Source organism: Phyllobates terribilis, unplaced genomic scaffold (assembly GCF_046119375.1).
Source record: "Phyllobates terribilis strain yellow unplaced genomic scaffold, ASM4611937v1 Scaffold_9__5_contigs__length_417890890, whole genome shotgun sequence".
In the NCBI taxonomy this organism is placed as follows: Eukaryota; Metazoa; Chordata; class Amphibia; order Anura; family Dendrobatidae; genus Phyllobates; species Phyllobates terribilis.
The window spans coordinates 84,747,270-84,772,987 of NW_027362769.1; the positions used below are offsets into that span (position 1 = coordinate 84,747,270).

Here is a 25,718-nt window from a genome sequence, read left to right on the forward strand (position 1 = left end):
CCTCAGGTGTTTTGTCTCTGAAAATCAGGAGGATTTGGCATCCTTCTTACTGCTGGCAGAATTTGCCATTAATAATCATCGTCAAGAATCCACTAGCAGGTCACCGTTTTTCGGTGCATACGGTTATCACCCACAGTTTGGTACCTTTAGTGGAGGGGGAGCTTCAGGAGTTCCTGAGGAGGAACGGTTTGCTTCGTTACTCTCCTCAGTATGGCAGGGTGTTCTGAGTAATTTAAAGATCATGGGAGACAGGTATAAACGTATGGCTGACAGAAAACGCTTGCCAGGTCGGAACCTGAATGTGAATGACTTTGTCTACCAGGAATGTAAGATTGAAAGTTCCTTTTTGGAAGCTGAGACCTAGGTTTATTGGTCTCTATAAAATAACCGCCGTCATTAACCCAGCAGCGTTTCGTCTTGAACTTCCTCGGGCCCTTAAGGTCCACAACGTGTTCCACAGGTCCTTACTCAAGAAGTATGTGGAACCCCTTGAGCCCTCACCTCTACCACCGGCCCCAGTAATGGTTGATGGTAATCTGGAGTTCCAGATTTTGAGGATTGTAGATTCTCTTCTCCAACGTCGTTCTCTACAATACTTGGTGCACTAGAAGGGCTTTGGTCCAGAGGAGAGGATGTTGGTTTCAGCATCAGAGATGAATGCTCCCAGGTTGGTTCGTTCATTTCACACCTCTTATCCTGAGAAACCCGGTCCTGAGTGTCTGGAGGCCACTCATAGAGATGGGGGGATACTGTCATGGGTGTGTCAGAAGTGACAGACAGTCACAGTGCAGTTGGTTGCAGGAGATCTCTTCGTTTGGCATTACAGACAATTTCTTAAAAGCTGTATCTCTAGGACCCAGCAGCTACCTTCCTCTGGCTAATTAACACCCTGGCCTTGGTGTATAAATACCTGCTGTGTGCCAGAGGGAGGTGCCGGAGATATTCATTACCCCTTGTGAAGGCTTGCGCAAGAGCAGTACTTATTCCTTTCTGGTGCTAGAGGACGTGTGCGCATTTGTCTGGAGTCGACTAAAGTTAAGCGATTTTCCCTTGTTTGTCCCCCTTGTTGTCTTTAGTGTTCAGTGGGGATCGACTAGTGCTCATCCACTCCCTTCCATAGCTTGAGCCTAACGCCAGGGAAAGACAGGGTGAGGTACACGTGCGGCGATTGGTGAGAAACCAATACGTTAGTGGAGACAGGGTGAAACTAGATAAGCCTAGGAGGTCTACACTCCCCCCTTTCCCTAGAGTCTGGGCTCCCTTTCCCTCTTCCTTTTGTGTTGCACTTAGTCTTTCCCACACCTTGCGTGACAGGCAGCTTTCCACTTAGACCCCATTAAGTGCTCTACCAATGCCACCCCTCTCCAATAGCTCCATACAAGTCTCACCATTATGTCTCCTAAGCTCTGGTCTACCATTTCTACAACCGAAAAGTTCCCCTCTATTGAGAGACCAGTTTGCTCTTTCACGTGAGCATTGTCTCACTATATCATTTAGGTCTGGTGCCCTCTTCTCTGACACCAAGACTCCAGCAATTCCAGACTAGTGCTGCTTGAGATTGCTCACCAGGACCTACAAGTCAAGGGCTTTAACCAGCAGATTCCCTTGGCACACCATGTGGCTAAAACCATAGGCTAACTTCTGTTTATATCCTTTGTATTGGTGACACCTGCTTAACAAGGCATATTCAGTAACATATGACTGCTCCCTCATTAAACTTTAGCCACTAAAGGATGTTAAAGGGGCATGCAACAACAAACAATACATGGGTAGTTCACAGGTATCAAAGAAATAGAGATTTCACATTTCACCCTCTTTACAAGAATAAGTAGCAGTAGACTGTAATTGGAAGTCGTAATAAAGGTGTGAATGATCAAGAAGAAATGTATCCTCTGATTTAGGCTATGCTCACACTGGTCGTCTTTGTCTTCGTCTGACCTGCCATGGATCTTGTAAAGAAAATGCAGCAGGAGTACTTACTTAGTATGGTTGAAAAAAGACAATGTCTATTAGGTTTAACTGAGGGATGGAAAAGTATAAAGAGAATGGAGTTTTGGTACAACCATAATTCACGATCATTTCTGTCCTAAAGAGCAAGTTTTTACCTCCTGATCCTGAATGTAGATCGACTGGATCAACATCCATGGCTTAAACTCTGATTTCTGCCATGGATGTACAATTACATTCTACATTTCTTCTAGTAGTATCATCATGAATTACGTATGGAAAGCTATTAGATAATTTAGAAGAGACAGAACTGTAACCAGCGCACTTAGTTTATGGTCTTCCCACTAAGTGTGCCTGACAAGATGACCCACTGGGATATGTATTTAAATTCTTGTTAAGTGCTTACCCAGAAATTCTTTAGGTGGGGTATTCTTTGAATTTCCTCTGGACGAATTCATTGGTTTACATTGGTATGCTGCTCATTCTTATTTACAATGATTCTTTTTTTTTAGTTATAAATTCAAATCTGCGACTATTTTATGTCTATGTTAGATGTGAACTATGGTGATAAACAACTTCAACTAGCAGTTAGAAGGAAGTGCAGATGCTGATGTTTTATTTTAATTGTCAAACCTGTGATTTAAGATTTAAATAGAGGAACACATGTGTCACCACTGCTGCAGCAGATACAGCGTGTGACACAAGGTATGATGGAGGTGCAGGTAATGAAACGATGGCATACTGTACTATACGACTGTGAAGTGTGTGCAGAACCTCCTGCTTTTATAAACAATGGAAATCATACCATAGTTTACTTGTGCGACACTTTATTTCAAAAGTAAAAAATGTTAACATTTTTCCTTTCATGTCAGAAAGAACTCTCATCTCTAATGGAAACCCAATATTCAGTTTCATTCAGGCAAAGCACAGCTGTTATAAGCAGCATTTTCATGGCCATCCTTTTATCCGAAAAAATAGTAAAGCATGCAAGTGTGTACCTAGCCTTAGGAATCATTCAGACATCCGTTTTTATTGCACAACTTCAATCCGTGAATTTATACATTTTGTACATATTATAAAGCAGTGATGGGCAATTCATTTTCCCAAAGGGCCAGATGAGGGACTGTGACTGTTGTGGAGGGCTGGAAAAATTAATTCTTCTCAATATTAACAACATATTAATTATAATTATTATTCTATATTAATTGTATGACTTAATATTGACAGAATTAAGTGTGCTGACACCCCCTATGTACAGTATGAGTCCACAGACAACCCTTACATATGGTATGAGCCCCTACAATATCCCCTATATACAGTATGAGCCTCTACACTGTTCCCTATATACAGTATGAGCCCCTACACTGTCCCCTATATACAGTATGAAAGCCAACACAGTCCCCTATATACAGTATGAATCTACACATAACCCTCTATATACAGTATGAGCCCCACATAGCCCCCTTTATACAGTATGAAACCCCACATAGCCCCACAATGTAGAGTATGAGCTCACACTGTCCCCCTATATACAATGTGAGCCCCAACATAGCCTGACTCTCTGCACAGCAGACGCGATGTTGTGATGTCATCTCATCTACTGTCTCAGTCGCGCACAATGATTGGTAGAAGACAGAGTCGACGGCTGATGGGAAAGGGCATGGCGCTGCCTGTGGGCCATTGTTTTCAGCCCCTTGGCCTTCTCGATCAACGTACCAGAATGGAACAGCCAGAGGGCCAGATGCCACCTGTGTACTGTCTGCTCTTTACATAATATTTTATAGGAGAAACTTGAGAAACCTCCACCAATTTTTCTTTTTCATCCAAGAAAAACTGATGAAACTTTGACCAAACTCTGATGGTAAAAAATGAAATACTGACCAAACTCTCAGGAAAATGACCGATTTTGGCATATGATTTCTGAATGAGGCCTTATTGTGATACATTTTTCAGTACTGCCAAAGCTGGATTTCTCTCTAGACTTTATTTTGCAGAAATAAACAAACATTTTAAAGCCATACATGACTTAAAGCAATCCTTGCATGATCCCAGGCAGTCTAATCTCTAGAAGTAAATATCTCTGCAATGGAGAGGAGAAATAAAGAAATAAAAAGTATGTTTTATAAAGCTCTTCAGCCCCTTTATCATAAGTTACATGAAAAACATGGTAAAAGGTGCTCTTTAAACAACAGGTCATTTTCTGATGACACATCTCCTGTAAAACAATATTTAAATTATAAAGTTGATCCTTTAGTTTTTGTTTCAAGAGGAGAAAAGCTACCGCCAGAGATGTCCAGCTAAAGTCCGCTCTGCTCAGCTTATTGAAAACACATGTTAGCATATAGGAGAGGTAGCTGTCAGGAGAACCACTAACCAAAATATATGGGCATCTTAAGAGCGAGGGAAGATACATAGATTATTACTGGAAAACAAAGTTGTCCTAGTGACCAAATCACTTCAAACGAGTTAATCAAGCACGTTAAGGCTGTGTTCCCATGATGAGTTTTTGGTGAGTTTTTACGCTCCGTATTTTTGAAAAAAAGAGAAGTAACCTATTTTACTTAATGGATGCAGAAACGGTGCAGAAAATCTGCAACATCAAAAACTCACCAAAAGCTCATTGTGGGAACGTAGCGTAAGGATGGATGCAGATGACCATGTATACTCTTGTGACGCTCTCAGCCCTCCCTGGGAGATGGGGTTACTCAGAGTCGGGTCGGTGTAAGGGGTAGCGGGGGAGGCAGTCGTGGCCCGGACCCGGTCCGTGCCCAGGGCGGTCACATAAAAGATTTAATGAGCTTTCAAGTAAGAGTGGTATTTTCCGACTACGCCACCTACGGTTCCCGGTGATGGACACCAGCGCTGTTTCAGTCCACTGAGGCTGGTGTTACAGGCAGCTTAGATCGAACAGCTCCTCGCAGGCGGAGCAGGCCTCAGGGCAGTGTAAGGAAGGATGGTGGGTGCAGTGCCGCACAGGAAATAACAGGCTGAAGCGGGGTGTGAAGTCATCCAGGGTTTTTACTCACATTCAGATGAACTTTAGCCGCAAAGCTTCTCTCCGCTACTCACGGCGTACTGCGGCCACCAGGAAGGGGGTCCAGCACTTTCCAGGTAGATCAGGAGCACCTGTCGAGACCCCTCTGGTGTGTGTTCCTCTCCTTGGTGAGTTCTCCCCACTAAGTCTTCTCCTGACTGTTTGTGTGGATAGAACTAGGTGTAAGGCCGGGTCTCACTGGATAAACGCAGGTAGAGAGGTACAGGTGGCGTAGGCCGCTCCGTCCATATCCCTCTGGGATCCACTAAGCCTCCGGGCTTTTCTGACTGAGACGTGAAGTGACAAAGTCAGATATCGGGGGCCGGTCACCCCTCTTGCAGCAGGAGTCCCTCTGACTAGGCCAGAATAGAGAATACTGGTGGAGTAGGCCGCTCCGTCCGCATCCCCCTGGGATCCTTTTGCCTGTGGAGCCTATCTCCTCTGCTCCCCTCCAGGCCTTCTTAGGTAAAGACCTTGACCGGGTAGAGACGGTGGTTAACTCTGACCCGCTCCTCGCCTCAAGGCCAGAGAACGAGGACCATGTATCTTTGGTCGGTTGCAGACTTTTGCTGAACTCTGGCGGGTGTCCGCAGTCAGAGAGGAAGACCACAATCACTGACGAAGATCACAATCAAAGGACCTTGAACTTAAGATGGCCGTAGATTAAATATGAAAGAATAAGTGTCTCCTAAAAGTGTGTCCTCCACCCTCACCCACTACATGGTTCCCCCTATCTTTGGTTCCCCCCATCTCCTCTATCTCGGGCCGGGGCAGCACCCTGGTGCATTTAGTCCCCCTTCAGGACAGGAGTGGTGTAGTGTTGAGTGGTGAAGTGGGGTCCTGAGAGATGCTCCATCCTTACCTGGAAGAGGAGATACCACACCTCTACTGAGGTGTACCCCTGTGGCGACTGAACACTCAGGGGTGCTACACTCTCATCCGAGAGAATTGGGCCGATTATGCAAATCACACTCTGATCAAACTCTGAGGTCACAGCGTGATCCGATTCTCTTGGGTGGGAAAAAAATGTCTCCATCTTCTCCATTCTGCCAATTCATGGAGATCAGACTGCACTCAGATGTTATCCGACTGCAGTCCGATGATTTCCACACACACCTGCATGGCTGAGTGCCACCTGAATATCGGATCAAATTCGGGTACGCAGCAATTTTTTCCTCGGACAGGCAAAGTCTAGACTAACATTGGTCCGAGTGCGATCCGATGTTTTGTCGGATCGCACTCGAATAGAAGATACGCCTATGTGCATGAACCCTAACACTGATCAGCAAAATATACCAGAGGGCACAACATGGTCACAAAGAGCTGGGCTAAAAACTTTTTAATTGAAGAATTGTAACACTAAAATGTTGCTCCATGAACCATAAGATAACCATACACATTAGGTTAATATCGCGTTAACCTACTGATCTCAGTGGGACAAGTTGACTATGTATTCTGTATAGTATTAGTGCACAGACTTTAGGACCAGGCTGATGGATTTCAACATGTTCAATCCTTTGTTCTCATTGGAGATACGCTGCTCTGATAACAGCTTTCTCCCCTTTTCTTATTTCAAACACAAACTCACTCGGCTAAAGGCTCCCATACTTATTGGATAACTGGCAGCCAGCAGATATCTCTCCCAAATCCACAATAGACATGAAAGCTCAACTTGGCCAAGCTTCCTTGTGTTCTCTACAAGAGAGCCATGGCCAGACTCCTGTGCAGCAGCTCTGAACAAAGGGATCGGCCAATGAAATTCAACAGGCCAGATCCAGGACAGATCCTTCTCACCCTGGACATCATCTGTCGGGAAGAATCGCAATGCACCATACACATTAGATAACAGTCGGCCATTCTTGTCGATTCGGACAGGATTTGTCAACCATTTAATGCGTTTGGTGCCTTAAGTTCAAGCATGCATACTTTAAAGGAAACTGAATAAACGGAGAAAAAGCTGAAAAATGGTGATAACAAATAAGAACATTTTATTAAAAGATATCACACGACCACATAGTAATATATGGACAGGTAAGAGGAAATTCACCAGAAGGTGTATAGATGTACAAAGTTAATGATAAGATAACAGAGTAGCATATCAAGGTACAATTCATAGGTCATTGCTCTATATGTATTATGTCAAAAATCAGTATTGCAATATGCCCAGTGGCCTCAAATAGTTACATCCCTATTGCACTATACCCTAGAGCCTCATGGCCCAAATTACCAGCAGTATTATCCATAATGTAAGCAAGAATCATAAACCCAGTGGCGTCCCAAATAGGCGCTGGAAACTGGACCAAGGGGGAAAGGGGACAAAAGAAAAAAGGCAGACACCTAACAATTATATACACTGGTGATGAAAAGGAGAGGGAGGCAGGCGGGTGACAGAAGGCCGACGCGCGTTTTGCGTTAATATAGACTGCCAAATGTCAAATACTTTAAAGGAAGTCTGTCACCAGATTTTACTATCTAATTTGAGAGCAGCACAATGTAGGGGCAGAGACCTTGATTCCAGTGATGTGTTACTTACTGGGCTGCTTGGTATAATTTTGATAAAATCACAGTTTTATCAGCAGGAGATTATCAATAGAGCACTAGTAAACCTGCTACCATGTAGTCCTCCATATTCATGAGCTCTGTAAAACCCTACCCCCAACAATGATTGGTAGCTTTCTGCCTATGCACAGTGTACACAGAAAGCTGCCAATCAATTGTGGGATTAAACAGACATCAGCATTCAGTGAACTGGAAAACAGTTTTTAATCAAAACTGCAGCAAGCAGCCCAGTAAGTGATACATCGCTGGAATCAGGGTTTATGCATCTACATCATGCTGCTCTCAGATGTGGTAGCAAAAACCTGCAGACTGTTTCCCTTTTATGTACATTAAGGGATGAAGCAGTAAAACAATGAAGACCAGAGATTAGGGATATGTCACAACTGTTTAATGTAGGAGTACCCCTTTAACTAAAGATGTGTTTCTTTTCTGAACATATGTGTTTATTAAAGTTCCTAGAAGTTCATATATTACTCTTTTGCGCATTTGCACAACATTTTTTTTTCTTTTTCACATTAGTAGCTAAGATGTGCAAAGAAGTATTGTAGCTGCCAAGTTCTGTGAACTTCCTTCTGGATAATTTCGGCTCATTCACACTAAAGGAAGACAGTGACTGTAAAATGAGAGAAGAGGGGGCTGGGAGACGCACTTTATGCCCCGCTTATCGGACAGATAACTGCTTATCTCCCTCCAACATTGAAGTGTCTATTGATGAGCAGTAAAAATACTTTAATGTTAAATGGACGGGAATTTTTTTCTCCGTAGAACCTCGGTTCTTGTTTTTATCATGGACATTTGACATAGCGTCTCTCTTACCGTCACGTTTCATTTGCAGACCCTATTTGCAGTATGTTACTACATATTCTCCAGGCTGGGCTGTTTATTTCCACTCTGCCCATGAATAATTTTGTCCAGAACAGACTACCTGGGTTTTGCTTCATTTCAGGGGATTTGGAGGTGGTTATGATACATAAGTTCCAGAGCGGTTTTTAGGGTTAAACATAAAGCAATGACATCAGTCAGTGATAGGAGCCAGATGGGAACAGTTTGAAGAGGGGGATAGGTTTGGAGGGAAGGGGGGAGAGGGCAGGTTCGGAGGGGGGAGAGGGAGGGTATCTTGAACTGCTTCTCATTTGGGCAGGGATTGTGGGGGACTGAATTTCCCTCTTTCAGTCCTTTGCTGCTTCCTTCATTCTCTGCAGCTGGACGCCTCACTACTATCTTCCCCATTATCCCCATAGGAGAAAAGGAACTACTCTGCCCTGCAGAGCATCAGAGGGATCCTGCCTGAAGAACATGACTGGCACACGCGTGTGAAGCTGACAAGTTATCTTCTATCGTTTCAGCTCAGGGGTATGGAAGGAAGGACGCTTCTAACTTAAATAATACAGCCTATACCTATGTGAGATCATATGTATATTCCTAGCACTGGATGCATGCACTCTTAGCAGAGATATAGAAAATGCATATTGCAGAGCTGTGTTTGTCAAGTCGTCCTTCGATCACAGTATATGTGTAATTAGATGGGACTTGCAGGTAAACCTAATGCATTGGTGCAGCCCTGATACATCTGCAGCTGTCAGTGACTGACACTACTGGATGCTGCTACTGTACTTACACTGTGGGAGAGATAGTCAGTGCAGCGCAGGGAATGAGAGGCGGTTGGGTGCAGAATTGCAGACTAATAATAGCGAAAAACAATACAAAACTCAGGAAAGAAGTGAAATAGTATTGCAAATCGTAAAAGAAAGGATAGATGATGTTTGATTAGATATAGATTCAATATATTGAGACTCAATGTGGCTGGTGCACAAATGTAGTGGACCTTTCCATCTGATATATTGTTACATTGGGACAAAGGAAACTTATTTTTTGTTATTTTTTGTTATCCCCCATGCAATGAGTTAACAGTGACAAGATGCAGAGCCCCGGAGAAGGGAGAAAGTCTGGAGACAGATGTGAACGCTGGCTTCTCCTAGCTCCTCATTACCATGTGGGTGTGACGGGTCTTCTAGGAATCACTTTTGTAGGATTTCAAATCCAATATAAATTAGTATTTTCTCATTATTCTGTGTGTGTATGGTCAAATGAATGGCTGGATACTTGATTACCTTATTTGTTGGCTGTTAGACGTTTCTTGTTCCATTTCTTAATTACGTGGAGATGTTTTATGTGTTTCTTGTTATTCGGTGGTGTTTTACTTTATGTGTTTTATGCTCAACAGTTTTTGTTCCTGGCCATTGTGTTATTATGGTGTTTTTGTTGTTTTTCTATCTTTACATTCTTGTGGTCGTCTTTGTGTTACATATTTACACATTTACATTGTTCCTTACAGTCACTTTTACCTCTATTTTGATATATCACATAACAAACCACTTTTGGGCAGTTTATGGTTCACCATACTACTGGACTGCAATTTTCACCAGTGCCTAAGTGACTGATATATGTAGTATTTGCTGAAACTTATACTTTTACAGTAATTGGTGAGCCACAAACTGCCTACCTCAAGTCCACATAATTATACCCATCAGTATACTGTGAGGTATGAGATCCATCACTATAACTTTATAGATGTATATTCTGGTTTTCTACATCGGGGGGTCCCCAACCTTTTGTTGTTCATGAACTAATTTCCCTTAGCAGGTGGTGAGCCATGCTGAATATTAAGTAGTAAAAGCATATTTAACATATAGGCAAGTCATATGTGTGTTATCTGGGCGTAAAAGCTTTCACCTTCGTGCCAAGTCGTAGAAATGCCACCGTCGGGAGCCGCTTGTAGGGTCTGAGAGCTACATGTGGCTCATACTCAACTAATTGGGGAACGTTGGTTTGGATAGATATCTATATCTGCAATTTCTCTGTTTCTTTGAGTTCTGGTATGACACAGTATGGCAGTACTATTTCTTACGATCTGGTTTTATTTCTGTAAGTTCACGTTAACTTACTTTTAGCATCAATGAAAGTAACCCAGCTCCTCATAGACATACTATATGGTGATCACTGGTAATAAAAGGTTTTATGGCCCCATGGGACACACCCTTACATTACTATTCATACGTTATGCATCGGGGTGTGTCTAACTAGTCTGCTACCTCATATGGCAACCAACTCTAGCTCCTCTTCTGGCAGAAAACCTATTAGTGCACTTCTCATTGTAAAAGCCATGGATCAGCATTGTATGCATTTTATTGTACTAATTAACACAATTTTCATTAGAAGAACTAGGACATGTCTTCTACCTCTGAGTTACCCTCATCCGCCCAACGCCTGATGGCACTGTTTTATTGATCCCAATTGTCTAAGAAAATTGATAAGTTGATTTGCATTGGTGGGATCAGATTTTGGTACCGCTGGATCTGAATTGAACTTGACATATATATCCAGAAGATTCGTGATTTTATAAATCATTTATGGAATTGGTCACATAAGAAAGGTTAATTGTGCATATTCCTAAATGATGTTTCCTGCAGTGTAGTAGTAGAAACTTTTGTCAATGTAAGGTAAAATGTGTAATTTAGGGTATGTGCACCCATCGTCGTTTTCAGATGGATTTTGCCAGGAAGCCACTTAAAAATGAGAAAAAGAATGAACATATGCACAGCAATGTCAAAACGACTTGCTGTGCATATGTTCAGTCTTTTGTAACTCCTTTTAACCACTTTAAAAGGATTGTCCACAAAAAGGAAAACCCCTTCCTGAACTAAATGTTTGGCCCCGAATAAAATAAAAAAGCTTATACAAACCTCCCGTGCTGGCTCCTTTCCTGCTGTTTCGGCATTCGCTCTCCCCGGGGCTCTCGTGCGGTTGTTGTGACACGTGAGCCCGACACCCAATCAGCGCTGGCGTCACTGTCTCTACCTTCAGACGTCTTGAACATGAAGAGGAAATCCGGTCTGTTCATGTTCAATTTTGTACGAAGGCGGGGACAGCGCTGATTGGGTGCCGGGCATCACATGTCATTCCACCGCACCCCAGCTCCGGGACCGCGAGTGCCAACACCGCTGGAACAGCGCCGGCACGGAAGGTGAGTATAGGTTTTTTTATTTTATCAAAGCCAAATATTTAGTTCAAGATGGGGTTGTCCTAGTATTGGACCACCCCTTTAAGCTTCGAAAGCCTTAAAGTAGCTAAAAGAAGTGACCTGTCCATTCTTCATCTTCGGATGCCGGAGGTGCAGATGCCGCAAAAGATGTCTAGGAAGATGTCAAAAAAGATGCTTTAGCAAAAGCACTGCTGACATTTTCCTGAAGCATCTACCTATAGCAAAGATGATGCAGGTACTCCGGGGTCTATAAGGCGCCATGTGCACATACCCTTATATTCATGGATTATTTCCTTGCTTCTCTGTCAACATCAGATCCAATTAGCTCTTTGAAAACCACCCTGGGTATTGCTTACATTAGTAAATCTGGTTATTGTAATCGATTCACAGTCGCTACTAAGTGGAAGGATCAATGTAAATATTAAAGCGGCTGCATCATTCACACTGGTGCAGAAACCCTCTCATACAGCAGATCAACCAGAGAAGTTGGTCAGATCCTCACAAATCTGATATCGATGATCTATCCTAAGGATTAGCCATCAATAATGTGATTTTGCAAAAGTGTATAACTGTAGTTTAGCCAAACAGTGGATCCTTATTTACTGATATTGTGAGATTTCAGATTGGACAAGTAGATTTATGAGTTGACTACAGACCATAAAATGGAATTTATACTGGTTATATTTTAAAATTCCCGCCTTCCAAATTGGCTTTTTTTGCTCAGCCATGTAAACCAGGTGCTTCTGCCAACAGGACCGCACCCATGCTAGAGTAACGTTCCTCTGCTTATGTCATCACATGGATCTGGCAAAGCGTAGACTTTGCAATGTGAACAGCTAAAGTACAAATTAAGCAAATAACCGGAGCCACTGATGGAGGCGGTGATAGAAATATTACTCATGTATGAAATGTGCTCAGTAAGTGCTGGGGTGGATACATACACTAGCAAGACTATTGACCATTACTGAATTTTGTGAAATTATACGTAAATTACACACAATAAAATATTTTTTTTACCTGCTATATACTTGTCTGAGCTGCAATATAGGTCTTTTTTTGGACTTTCTCCTTGAAGAAAAGTATGGACTCTAAACATAGAACTCTGATAATTTCTGGACGCAACTGAGCCAGTGGCCATTGTAAAACATTATGCATAAACAGAAGGTGATAATTAAAGGGGTTGTCCAGTACTGACATATCGATGCCCTATCCTTTGGATAAGTCATCGCTATCAGATCGGTGGCCATGCTCAGCAATCGGCTGTTTGCAGGTCCAGTGGCAGAGCTGGAGCATCACGGCTCCGTACACTGCGCAGTGGCTTTTCCCAGGTACTGAAGCTCAGCTACTATTCACTTCAATATGAACTGAGCTGCGGCACTTCAGAATGGCCGGCGCTGTTTACTGATAAGATCCAACTGATGACAGCTGATCAGGTGTCAGACCTCCAATAATCTGATATTAGCTACCTAACCTAAAGTTATGTCATCAATAAGCCAGTTCATTACAACCCCTTTAAAGTATACTTGTCTTTGCTGCTCCCATCTACCACAAGTTATAACTGCTATTTATGCACTTTCCAGTCAAATAAGTCAAGGACCTGTCCAAATTCTCATGCTCTGTAACTTGCCATTCACTCTGAGTAGGCGGTCCCTCTACATCAGCATTCTATCAGCACTATATATGCTGGAACTTCTTTTCCTCACTTCTCAGAATGTATTGTGCACTGCCTTGCCTTCCCCAAAGTGAAAGTCCGCCTCTCTGTTATGCCTCTATGAAGTATGACAGTCAAAAGAGCAAGAGAAGAGGAACAATGGATTACAGAACAGGATTCCATTTTCTGTAATCCATCTCTGGTTATTAGGGTTGAGCGAGTATGTTCTGTCCGAGTATGCTCGGGCCGAGCTCCGAGTATTTACAGCTGCTCAGTGATATGCTTGAATCGCTCCCGTGTGCATGATTTGCAACTTTTTGACAGCTTTATTACATGTGAGGAATGTGTAAGAAATAGACATTCCTCCCATGTAATAAAACTGTCAAACAGTTGCAAATCATGCACAAGGGAGCGATTCAACCATATCACCGAGCAGCTGTAAATACTCGGAGCTCGGCCCCAGCATACTCGGCGAAAGGGTTAATAGAACATACTCGCTCAACACTACTGGTTATCTACTACTATAGACAGATTACAGTTGTTCAGTTGAACAGAAAGGGAAACACCTAGCGGATGACTCAAAGAGTTTGTCTATATGTATTCAAAGCATAGGATTATACAGAAAACATGATTAGGTATGTAGTATTATTTATTTTGAGCCATACAGACTTCATAAGCACTGTCCCCACTGAGGCTCACAATCTAATCCCCTATCAGTATGTCTTTGGAGTGTGGGAGTAAACCGGAGAACCCGGAGGAAACCCACACAAACACAGGGAGAACATACAAACTCCTTGCAGATGTTGTCCTTGGTGAGATTTGAACCCAGCGCTGCAAGGCTGCAATGCTAACCACTGAGCCACCGTGCTGCCCATTATATATACTGTAGAACTTTCAATTGGGTATATACAGAATACATGATTGCTTACATACAAAACACAGGGTTAGGTGTATACAGAATAGAGCATTGGGTATTTACAGAATGCAGGATTAGATATACACAGAACATAATATTGGGTACATACAATATATACTAAAGAATTGGATATATGCATTACGCAGTATTAGCTATACAGAACTGACAAATGGGTATATACAGTACAGAACACAGAATTGGATATATACAGAACTGGGTATATAAAGATGTCAGGACTAGATACATGCAGAACACAGAATTAGGTATGTGCAGATCACAGAGCTGGATATATGCAGAACTCCGGACTGCGTATATACAGGTCACAGGATTACCATTATCGACAATATAAATGCATATGACAAATATAGGAATGAATTTTCTGTTGGGATTTGTAGTATAAATATAAATCTTACGTCACAACTCTCACATTTTCCCTCTCCTGACTGATGTCTGTGTCTCACTAAGGGCAAGGACACCACACCCTGATCCACAAACCAGCGTCATCCTACCTGACTCCCACTCTGATGACTGCACCATTTATTTCACACAAAAACCACCGTTAGGAAGGTTTAGGAATCTCAAACTCTAATATGATTCATCCAATAAAAATAGATCCTTATTTATAGCATATACTCCCTTACATGTCAGAAGAGTCAGTGCCACAGGTTGACCACTGTCCAAGCGTTAATTATACAAAGAATGAAAAGTCAAATCTGTTACAGTAATAGTTTAGATTTATGGATTTTAGTTCAGGTTTGTCTTGAGGGTTATGGGGGATTGTAATCATCCACTTGGCCAGTGTCAGACATTTGTCTATCATAGAAACATATAGCGGACTGTCATTGTCATTCATTCCAACCACTTACTAACAGAGGTTCACAGCTGGGTTATTGGCATTAATGAAAAGAGTAGCTGCTGCCCAGGATTTACTACATTAAAGCATGAAATCCTTAAACACTTGGGCATGTTGGTCTTTCTATCATCACTTGGTTCCCACCAGGACCAGCCTGGAACTGAAATCAAGCCCTGGCATTTGAAAGCACACAGATCCATGTTCTCCCCACCCCGTTCCCAGATGGGGGTCTGTAATATTACCCTGCCTGGAGGAAATCAAGATTTACAACAAGACCAATATTTCCAATAATACCACTATATAAGATTTATTAATAATACCCCAATAATAATATTGCAGTATAACAGACAAATGCCACTTGACCAAAACCACATATCTACAGCATGTATAGTACTTTTAATACTGCCATACTGATCATTAACCAAAACCACTGTACTAGGACTGATATTACCCCTTACAGTGACCATATAATGATAATGTATAATGATAATATCAGTTTTACACCAGTGCTCTGCAGACCATATATGTGTATAATGTACCGATACTCTCCAGTGGTGTGCTCGCTGATTGTTGTCATTCATTTTCCCTTTTCTTTTCCATTCGGCCCAGACCACCATGACCACTTCTTCCATCCATAACTCATCCCTGCAAAATGTAACACAGAGACACCTTTGGCTAACTGCTTTTCCGGCACCCTCCTCACATTCCCCCACCTCTACACAAACCATATAGTGTTATAAAGGTGATGATGTCGGTAAAGTGGTGAGGAATTATTGGTGTTATATAAGCGATTAATATAGATAAATAAAGCCAGTGCCCTCCATTTGTGCCCCACACAATAACAGAGCCCCCTCTGTGCTCCAACACAGTAAAATAGTTACCTCTGTAGTTCCTCATAGTTATAAGGTACCTCTGTGCCTCTTTATAGTTATACAGCACCTTATAGAAATAATATCTCCCTATGTCCTTTAATAAAAATCCTCCTTGACCCCTTGTAATAATAATGACTCCGTACCTCCTTATAAAAAAAAAAACACCCCATGTGCTTTCTTATAAGAATAATACCCCCTGTTCTTCCCATACAATGATAATGACCCCCCATTGTGCCTCCTTATAATAATGATCCTCATTGCTTTTTTATTGTAATATTAACCCTGAGCAGAGGTGTATATAGAAATCCCAGGGCCCAATAGGAAAAGTCCTATCACAGCACATAGGTGCAGTCACAGAAGGACATATCTCTTAACTTTAAAAGTCATGGAGAGGGATACACATTGCGGCACTTATTTTGCCCCTACTGAAGCAGCTTAGTGATCTCACCCGTTACGATAACCCTTCCATGATCCCCATAGAGTATGATGCTCCAAAAATGTACCACAAAGTATGATGTTCCCAAATTCCTCCACCTACAACATATGATGGCCCCATAACACCCCACACAGTAAAATGGTCACCACAGTCCCCCACACAGTATGATGAACCCACAGCTTCCACACACATAGTATGATTGCCCCCATAGACCCCCACATAAAATGGAATGCACTACAGCCCCCCATACAATATGATGTCCACTTCAGCCTCCCATACAATATTATGTCTACCACAGCTCCCCACACAGCATAATGTCCACCACAGTTCCCCATACAGTATGGTCACCACAGCCCTCACTCAGTATATGATGTCCACCTCAAACCCCACACAGTATGATGGTCCCCACAGCCCCTATACAGTATGATATTCACCACAGACCTCCTTTCAGTATGATGCCCACCACAACCCCTCATACATTATGATAGTCAGAACAGCCTCCCACCCAGAATGATGGTCACCAAAGCCCCCCATACAGTATAAGGGTCACCACAACTCCCCATACATTATAATGTCCCCCACAACACCCATGCAGTATGATGTCCCCAATAGCACCCTATATAGTATGATGATCACCACAGCTCTCCAAACAGTATGATGGACACAATAGACCCCCACACAGTAGGGTGTCACCACAGCTCCCAAAACAGTATAATGTCCACCACAGCCCCCCATACAGTATGATACCCCCACCAGCTGACTCCCAGGCACAATAATGTAATAACAAAACCTTATACTCACTTAATCCTACCACAACATCCATCTCCTTTTCTATCTTGTTTCGCAATGTGCCGGTTCATGCAGGGCGATGCAGTGATTTTCTTCTGCTGTCCAACGTCCCCTCTGTGGTGCCGGTTAGAAGTAGTCCGTATCCTGCTGGAGTAAGTGTCGGGACAGGTAGTCGGTGGTTCTGTGCTTTTGCACCAGCATCCTGAGGTTGCCAATACTGTTGACAGTGTCACAATCAATTCATTTGCCAGATTTGCTCAATGGCCAGACCGAACCTGGTTCCCACACATTTTTCTCAGGCTAAATGCATCAGAATTCTGGCGTAAATTTCACTATAAAATTGTGTTTCATGGCTTGCACCATATTTATCATGTGCTTTAGACACTTTGTGCATCCTGTCAAGGTTGTGACCTCGCCGATATGGGGCACAGGCTGCTGGAAAGGGGGCATAGTCTATTGTGCAACACCATGCACCAAAATTTAGCTGCAAATTTCTGGTACAAAGTAAGGCAACTAATAAGTAGTATAAACTTAGGCCTTGATTCATCATTCTTTTTGCACTTTTTTTTGTACTTTAGGCATTCCAATGATGTTGGCGCTGCTGTTCTTATAGAATAACATGACATTATTGTGTCCTATGCCAGTTGCAACCAAAGATTGGTCACTTTTTGGCTGCAGCTCATCAATATTACATTGGGGTTGATGTCCACTCTGATGAAATGGTAAAGGATGCAGCTGAAGAGCAGAAACTCATTGGCTGCTGCCTCCACATGACACAACAATGTCATGTCAATCTCCAGGAATAGCGGCGATAGGATCGCTGGAACATCACTACTGCAGGAGGCGAGTATACACAGTTTTTTTGGTTTTAAATGCAGTCCTGAAATGGTTAAAGGGGTATTCGCAAGTTCTTAAATTGCTTTCATTAGTTAAACAGCATGAAAACGGCAACTTTGCATTTTACTTACATTTTCTGTCTGCTGTCATTCTCTTGCAATGACAGCTTTTATCTTTTATAGTGTAGAGCTGGTTTCCATGGTGCTCAGCCACCAGACCCTGGCCAAGAGTGTACAATAGTGACATTCCAGTAGAGCGGTTAACTCTTAACACCCCAGTCAGCTCTCTCCAGCCACTTGATGTCTATATAGCAGTTAACTGCTGACCTTCCTCTACCTCCCTCTCATCTTCTGAAGCAATTCAGTTATAAATCACCAACCCAGCAACTTTCACAGCAGGTCTGGCATTCTTGGCTCTCTGCTCTTGCTGTCTGGACCTGTGTGCTCATCCAATGCCCAGTTATCTCTCTGTGAAAATATATTGATAGCAGTATAGACTGAGAACCAACCATTGATAGCTGAATGTGTTATAGCAGAACTTGTGCTAAGCTTTATAGTTCTACTAATACTACAGCTTTGCTGCTCATCAGAACTGTCACTCAAGGAGAAGGGCCCTCCCTGCAAGAAACCAAGACTGCTCAAGAGACAACTTGAAAATACCCCTTTAAGTTTGTGTTGTCCTCTAATGGACAACCCCTTCAATGAAGAGTAATTGCGCTGATATGGTCACCTCTCACTCAAAACCAAAACTACTTTGTTCTTGAGGTTAGTGGGGATCATCCCAATGGTTGGACAACAGATGTAGTAAAACTCAATTTTTGGGTAAAACGTGTTTAACAATATGGAAGCAAATTCATGCAATTCACTTTTTCGCATGATAAGCTCTGATAGATGTGGTGTACTATACATTGATAGTCGTTATTTTTAATTTATATGGATTTATGTGCAATGCAATTTTTTATAAAATAGAGATGAAAACATCATTAGGGTGCAAATAGAAGGACAAACATCAATGTGAACAAGATACCATTTAGGAAAGCTCTGTCCAACTCATTAAGAGAATTTAGAAAAACTAAGGCCACGTTCACATGTTCAGTAAAAAATGCAGAAGTGGTGACGTGTTTCTATTATACTTTTTCTCTGATTGTTCCACTCCTGGTTTTGGCTTACAAATACTGAGGTAAAATACTGACCAAGTACTGAACGTGTGAACGTGGCCTTATACAAAGAAAAATATGCAGGACAGACAAGAGTCAGTGAGCACTTAGCCTTATTCACACTTTTAAGATTTGGTCAATATTTTGCATTAGTATTTAGAATCTCAAATCAGGAGTGGATTGTAAAAGGGAAGAAGTATAAACCATCCACATTTTTAGAGTAAACTCTGAAGGTTCCTATTGAATGACAGAACCCAGAGATAGGAAAACTGCAAGGATGTGATACAGAAAGTGCATAAATAAAATGTTCTTGCAGAAACTGTAATATTTATTTATATACCTTTAATGATGATGTTCTACAACATGTGCATTATGTTTTATCAATATTATTGTAATGTGCTGATAAAGTAAAAGAGGAAACCTGATCCTATATTTCTGTAGGGAGTTAATAATTTCCCCGTTGGAGTATTTTGTGCGGGGAAGTCAGTAGCTTTCCATAAATGGAGACTTTTCAGAGACAGAGAAGTGCTGGCATCAGAGTGAGACTCAGCAATCCTGCGTCCCAGACTCTCATGATAACTCCTTATTTGCCATAAATGTATAACTGTGAAGACGCCATTACTAATAAGAGTTGGGTAAACCCTCGCCGTTACACTTCTATACGCTCGACTTTACGTTATGGATGTATTGGGACTTTTTCTAGGCAATGCAAATAAAGCTGTCCATAAATTACTGAAAAAACCTTGTTTCCATCAGATTCCTGTTTTTGCAATTACTTGTGACTGTAAATGGATTATGTTCAGGTTTATTGTGTGATGATGTAATGGACGTAATTGTAAAGCTTGAGGGACCTATGTGCTGCTTGCTGCAAACCACCTGGTTCATCTCAGGATCCGTTCATCCGCCGTGTGTGTAGTTACAATATCAGTTCAGTAGAGGGCAGACTTTCATTTTACGGTCCCCCTGCCAAATGTACTACTGATGAGTGAATGGAGAAGTCTCTGTTTTTTATTATTACACATCTGTTTTACTAACGTCATTAATAGAGGTGGTGGAATCCACTGATGCATGAGTTACAGGAAGGATCTCACAGGGACGGTTCATGTACAACTATATACTTTGATCATTTTAGTCCTAAGTGAGATTCCTACTTTAGATCTGAGAGTTTCTCAAGTTCCCTAAAGTAATGTCACTTGTGGTGACTTCATCAAGACACTCCGGCATGCTCCATAGCTACTCCATAGTCAGTGCAAAATAGGTCTTGTGTATGAAAATAGAGATTTTGGAAGAGCAATTCTTTTCCATTCTCATATGCTCTATTTTTTTTTATTTTGCCTTGTCCATTTTTCTGCAGCATAAAACACTTTGGCCAGATGATGGCAATAAGGCCACGGCCCTACTATCAGTATTTGGTCAGTATTTTTTCTCAGGAGTGGGAGCCAAAACCAGGAGTGGGTAATAAATGCAGAATTGGTGACTTGTTTCTATTCTACCTTTTCTCTGATTGTTCCTCACCTGGTTTTGGCTCCCACTCCTGAGAAAAAATACTGACCGAATACTGACCAACTACTGATAGTGGGGCCGTGGCCTAAGTCCAATGGACAAATGTTTTTTACGGCTTTTTTATACACTTTTTGGCTCATTTTTTTGATCCCCTGACATATTTTTGTTCTAGGTGTAAGATTTATTTCTCCATTCCAGTTTTTATTTCTATAGAGAAATCCATGAAAACGCATGGAAAAAAAGAAAGCCACATCCAGTGCTTGCTGTGTTTGTGCCGCGCAGCATCTAAAAAAGATGCATGTGTAAGAAAAAAGTCACAAAAAGATTGTAAAGAAGTGCAAAAAAAAGTCAGAAATGAATTCAGAAAAAGTCAGAAAAAAACTGAGTAAAGTGGTCCTGACCTATTGAGTAGAGCTGATTGCACACGTCCGACATTCATTGAGTTTGCAGCATCCATACTGGTCGTGGGTCTCCTGACTCGAAACAAACAGCCTCAAATACTCCTATGAGTCTGATGAGTTTGGGTCAAGAGACCTGAGACCGGCCTGGACATTCGGGTCTGTACTTGAACCATGAATATCGGACATGTGAACCCCGCCTGTTAACTATTACTCTGCTGGTCTCTTTTTCATGTTGTAGAATACAGAAGAAGAAACCATCTAAAACTAAAATTAGAAATGCACAAAAGCTTTGTTTTAGAGGACAGCCTCGTGACCATTATATTAACCATGGACTGGGGTAATCTGACTACACATTTCCTCAACCTGTCCAGATTCACTGGGTCGGCCAAGGTGTAAGTGTCTTACACAGAGCACTTCTCTATTCTGCCTCACGGAGGGGTGTTCAAGGCCGATAGACCCTCCTCTATTACAACCATACACCCTAAGGCTATGTGCAGAAAAAGTGTTTTTTTGAAAGTTGGAAAACAACAAGTTGTTCATGAGGAAACCTTTTAAGGAAGCTATTCTGTAATGCCGGTTCACTGTCGTTTCACCTGCAAAAAGACACAGCCGATACAGAACTCAGCTCTGCAATGGCTCCGTCATACTGCAAACTGCATAAGACTGAAGCACAGTAGAGATGGAAGTGTGCCCAGTGAGCTGCCTCGTCTCAAAAAGTACTGCCAGGTCAATTATCACCGTATAAACCGTCACTACAGATAAGAGCAACATGTCGTTCCTTTGCTTTCTAGTACAATATGTCACATTCTGTCGTCTTTGATGCATAAAATCACAATTGGCTATAGACGTGCAGATTGACTGCTGACGTATTGCAAAATGTAACTTAGCACAAGAATTTTTCAATGATGCCAGATGTGTCAAAAATTATTTTGGCAATAAGTTCAATGATATTCATGAAATGCTCATCCTGTTCTTCATCGGTGGACTTCTCCCTATGCCCAGTAATTAGAAGATATCAGTGGCTTGAAAGTGTGGGTGGTGGTGGATGGGGGGGATAGGAGTGCCTGTTAAGAATCATTGGACTCTTCCGAAGTGTAAGGTTTAAGTACTGAAAAAAACTGCAACACGAATACTCATAGATTACAGGTGTGCCTATATGGGGTGTTTTTTTTTAACCTGTTTCATTTTTAGACATTGTAAACTTTGGGCCCTGATTCATCATTTGTGGGTTTTTTTTTTAAAGTCGCATTTCCTCTTTTTGTCTTGTTTGATCCATTGGTGCTTTTTAAGCCATATTTGTAGCATGGGTGGCTGATACATACTGCCCACGGTTTGGACAGCATGTATAACCCGAAAGGTTCCCTTTAAGTGAGTATTAAAACTGATCTATATATATATAATTGTCTTATCCCGTCTGTCTGTCTTTCTGTCTGTCTGTCTGTCCTGGAAATCCCGCGTCGCTCATTGGTCCGGCAGCGGCCAATCAAAGCCGCGGGATTTCTGAAAAAAGATGGCGCTCATCTCCCGGCCGGTATCAGCAGAAGGACCTCGACCGCCGGACCCATCTGCGGGACGGAGATGCAGCCGGGAGATGAGCGGCGCGAGGCGCTCATCCCCCGGTCGGTAGCAGCAGAAGGACCCCGACCGCCGGCACCGCTGACCTCCATGCGGAAGGGAGGACCGGGGAGCAGCGCTGCGGGTCGGGATACTTCTGCTGCGAGCGCCTGCTCATGTCCCGGGTTCTCGCTGCGGAAGTAGCCGCACAGGCAGCGCCGCTCCCCGGTCCTCACCAAGACGATTCGATGATTGGTCGCGGTCTTCGGACCCGACCAATCACTGATCTTACCGCAAAAGTTAAACACCGCTGTGCTGATTGGTCGCGGACGCTGCCCCCGACCAATCACCGATTTGGGCGCCACATTTAAATATCGGCCGCGACCAATCACCGATCTTGGCTCCACATTTAAACACCGCTGTGCTGATTGGTCGCCGACGCTGGCCGCGACCAATCACCGATTTTGGCGCCACATTTAAATAGCGTCTGCGACCAATCAGCACAGCGGTGTTTAAATGTGGAGCCAAGATCGGTGATTGGTCACGGCCGATATTTAAATTTGGCACCCAAATCGGTGATTGGTCGCGGGCAGCGTCCGCGACCAATCAGCACAGTAGTGTTTAACTTTTGCGCCAAGATCAGTGATTGGTCGCGGGCCAAGACCGCGACCAATCACTGATTTGTGCGGCACATTTAAATAGCGGCCGCGACCAATTGGATGTCAGCGCCGCTTCCCGGTGCTCCCTTCACACCCTAGCCGCATGGAGGTCAGCGGCGCTGCCTGTGCGGATACTTCCACTGCGAGAACCCGGGACATGAGCGGGCGCTCGCAGCAGAAGTATCCCGACCCGCAGCGCCGCTCCCCGGTCCTCCCTTGACACGCTAGCCGCTGATGTCCCCACAGTACCCGCATGGTGTTACAAAGGTCCGGACATTTGTGTTAAAAATCGCTGATTGGTCGCAGGCGCTGCCCGCGACCAATCACCGATTTGGCCGCCACATTTAAATATCGGCCGCGACCAATCACCGATCTTGGCGCCACATTTAAACACCGCTGTGCTGATTGGTCGCGGACGCTATTTAAATGTTGCGCCCAAATCGGTGATTGGTCGCGCCCAGCGACCAATCAGCACAGCAGTAACACCATGCGTATACTGTGGGGACATCAGCGGCTAGCGTGTCAAGGGAGGACCGGGGAGCGGCACTGCGGGTCGGGATACTTCTGCTGCGAGCGCCCGCTCATGTCCCGGGTTCTCGCAGCGGAAGTGTCCGCACAGGCAGCAGCGCTGACATCCATGCGGCTAGGGTGTGAAGGGAGGAGCGGGGAGCGGCGCTGACATCCAATTGGTCGCGGCCGCTATTTAAATGTGGCGCACAAATCGGTGATTGGTCGCGGTCTTGGCCCGCGACCAATCACTGATCTTGGCGCAAAAGTTAAACACTACTGTGCTGATTGGTCGCGGACTCTGCCCGCGACCAATCACCGATTTGGGCGCCACATTTAAATAGCGTCCGTGACCAATCAGCACAGCGGTGTTTAAATGTGGCGCCAAGATCAGTGATTGGTCGAGGCCGATATTTAAATGTGGCACCCAAATCGGTGATTGGTCGCGGCCAGCGCCCGCGACCAATCAGCGATTTTGAACACAAATGTACGGAGCTTAGTAACACCATGCGGCTACTGTAGGGAGATCAGCGGCTAGGGTGTCAAGGGAGGACCAGGGAGCGGCGCTGCGGGTCGGGATACTTCTGCTGCGATCGGCCGCTCATCTCCCAGCTGCTCGCAGCGGAAGTATCCGTACAGGCAGCGGCGCTGACATCCATGCGGAAGGGAGGACCGGGGAGCGGCGCTGCGGGTCGGGATACTTCTGCTGCGAGCAGTCGCTCATCTCCCGGCTTATCGCAGCGGAAGTAGCCGCACAGGCAGCGGCGCTCCCCGGTCCTCACCAATACGATTCCGCTCCCCGGTCCTCACCAATACGATTCGCTGATTGGTCGCGGTCTCCGCACCCGACCAATCAGTGATCTTGGCGCAAAATTTAAACAACGCTGTGCTGATTGGTCGCGGACGCCAGACGCGACCAATCAGCGAGATTTGCGCCAAATTTAAACAACGCTATGCTGATTGGTCGCGGTCTCCAGCCGCGACCAATCAGCGAGATTGGCGCCAAATTTAAACAACGCTATGCTGATTGGTCGCGGACGCTGCCCGCGACCAATCAGCAATTTTTCGTGCCACATTTAAACACTGCTGTGCTGATTGGTCGCGTCTGGCGTCTGCGACCAATCAGCGAGATTAGCGCCAAATTTAAACAACGCTATGCTGATTGGTCGCGGACTCCAGCCGCGACCAATCAGCGAGATTGGCGCCAAATTTAAACAGCGCTCTGCTGATTGTTCGCGGTTCCCAGCCGCAACCAATCAGCGAGATTGGCGCCAAATTTAAACAACGCTCTGCTGATTGGTCGCGGCTGCCGTACGGGACCAATCAGCCACATTGGCGCCAAATTTAACCAAACCTCTGCTGATTGGTCGCGGCTGCCAGCCCCGATCAATCAGCAATTTTGGTGCCAAATTTAAACAACGCTCTGCTGATTGGTCGCGTTCGCTGGCCGCAACCAATCAGCATTATTGGCGCCAATTTTAAACCACGCTCTGCTGATTAGTTGCGACCCCTGGCCGTGACCAATCTGCGATATAGGCGCCAAATTTTAACACCGCTTTGCTGATTGCGCCCGGTCGGCCGCATACATATTCTAGAATACCCGATGCATTAGAATCGGGCCATCATCTAGTCTATATATATAATCGTCTTATCCCGTCTGTCTGTCTGTCTGTCCAGGAAATCCCACGTCGCTGATTGGTCTGGCCGCGGCCAATCAGAGACGCGGGATTTGAGAAAAAGATGGCGGCCGTTAGCGGCTCATCTGCAGGACAGAGGTCAGCGGCGATGCAGCAGGGAGATGACCAGCGCGAGGCGCTCAACTCCCAGCCGCTAGCTGAACGGAGGACCGGGAAGCGGCGGCGCCGGTCGGGATGCTTCTGCTGCGAGCAGGCGCTCATCTGCCGGCTTCTCGCAACAGAAGTAGCCGCACAAGCAGCGCTGCTCCCCGGTCCTCACTAATACGACGCTGATTGGTCGCGGTCGACGCCCGCGACCAATCAGT

At 44.0% G+C, this 25,718-nt stretch overlaps 1 protein-coding gene across 8 annotated transcripts in view; it reads left to right on the forward strand.

Annotated features, from left to right (window-relative positions):
* Nucleotides 1–8,654: 8,654 nt before the first annotated feature.
* Nucleotides 8,655–25,718, forward strand: part of COL6A3 (collagen type VI alpha 3 chain) — a 138,664-nt gene continuing 121,600 nt past the window's right edge. For 5 of the 8 annotated variants that reach the window (XM_073646690.1, XM_073646692.1, XM_073646693.1 and 2 more), the window contains exon 1: nucleotides 8,655–8,893. The gene's annotated coding sequence lies outside the window, so the exon portion shown is untranslated. Of the gene's footprint in view, nucleotides 8,943–25,718 lie in introns of all 8 variants that reach the window. The other 3 variants (XM_073646691.1, XM_073646697.1, XM_073646698.1) reach the window with 2 other exon arrangements.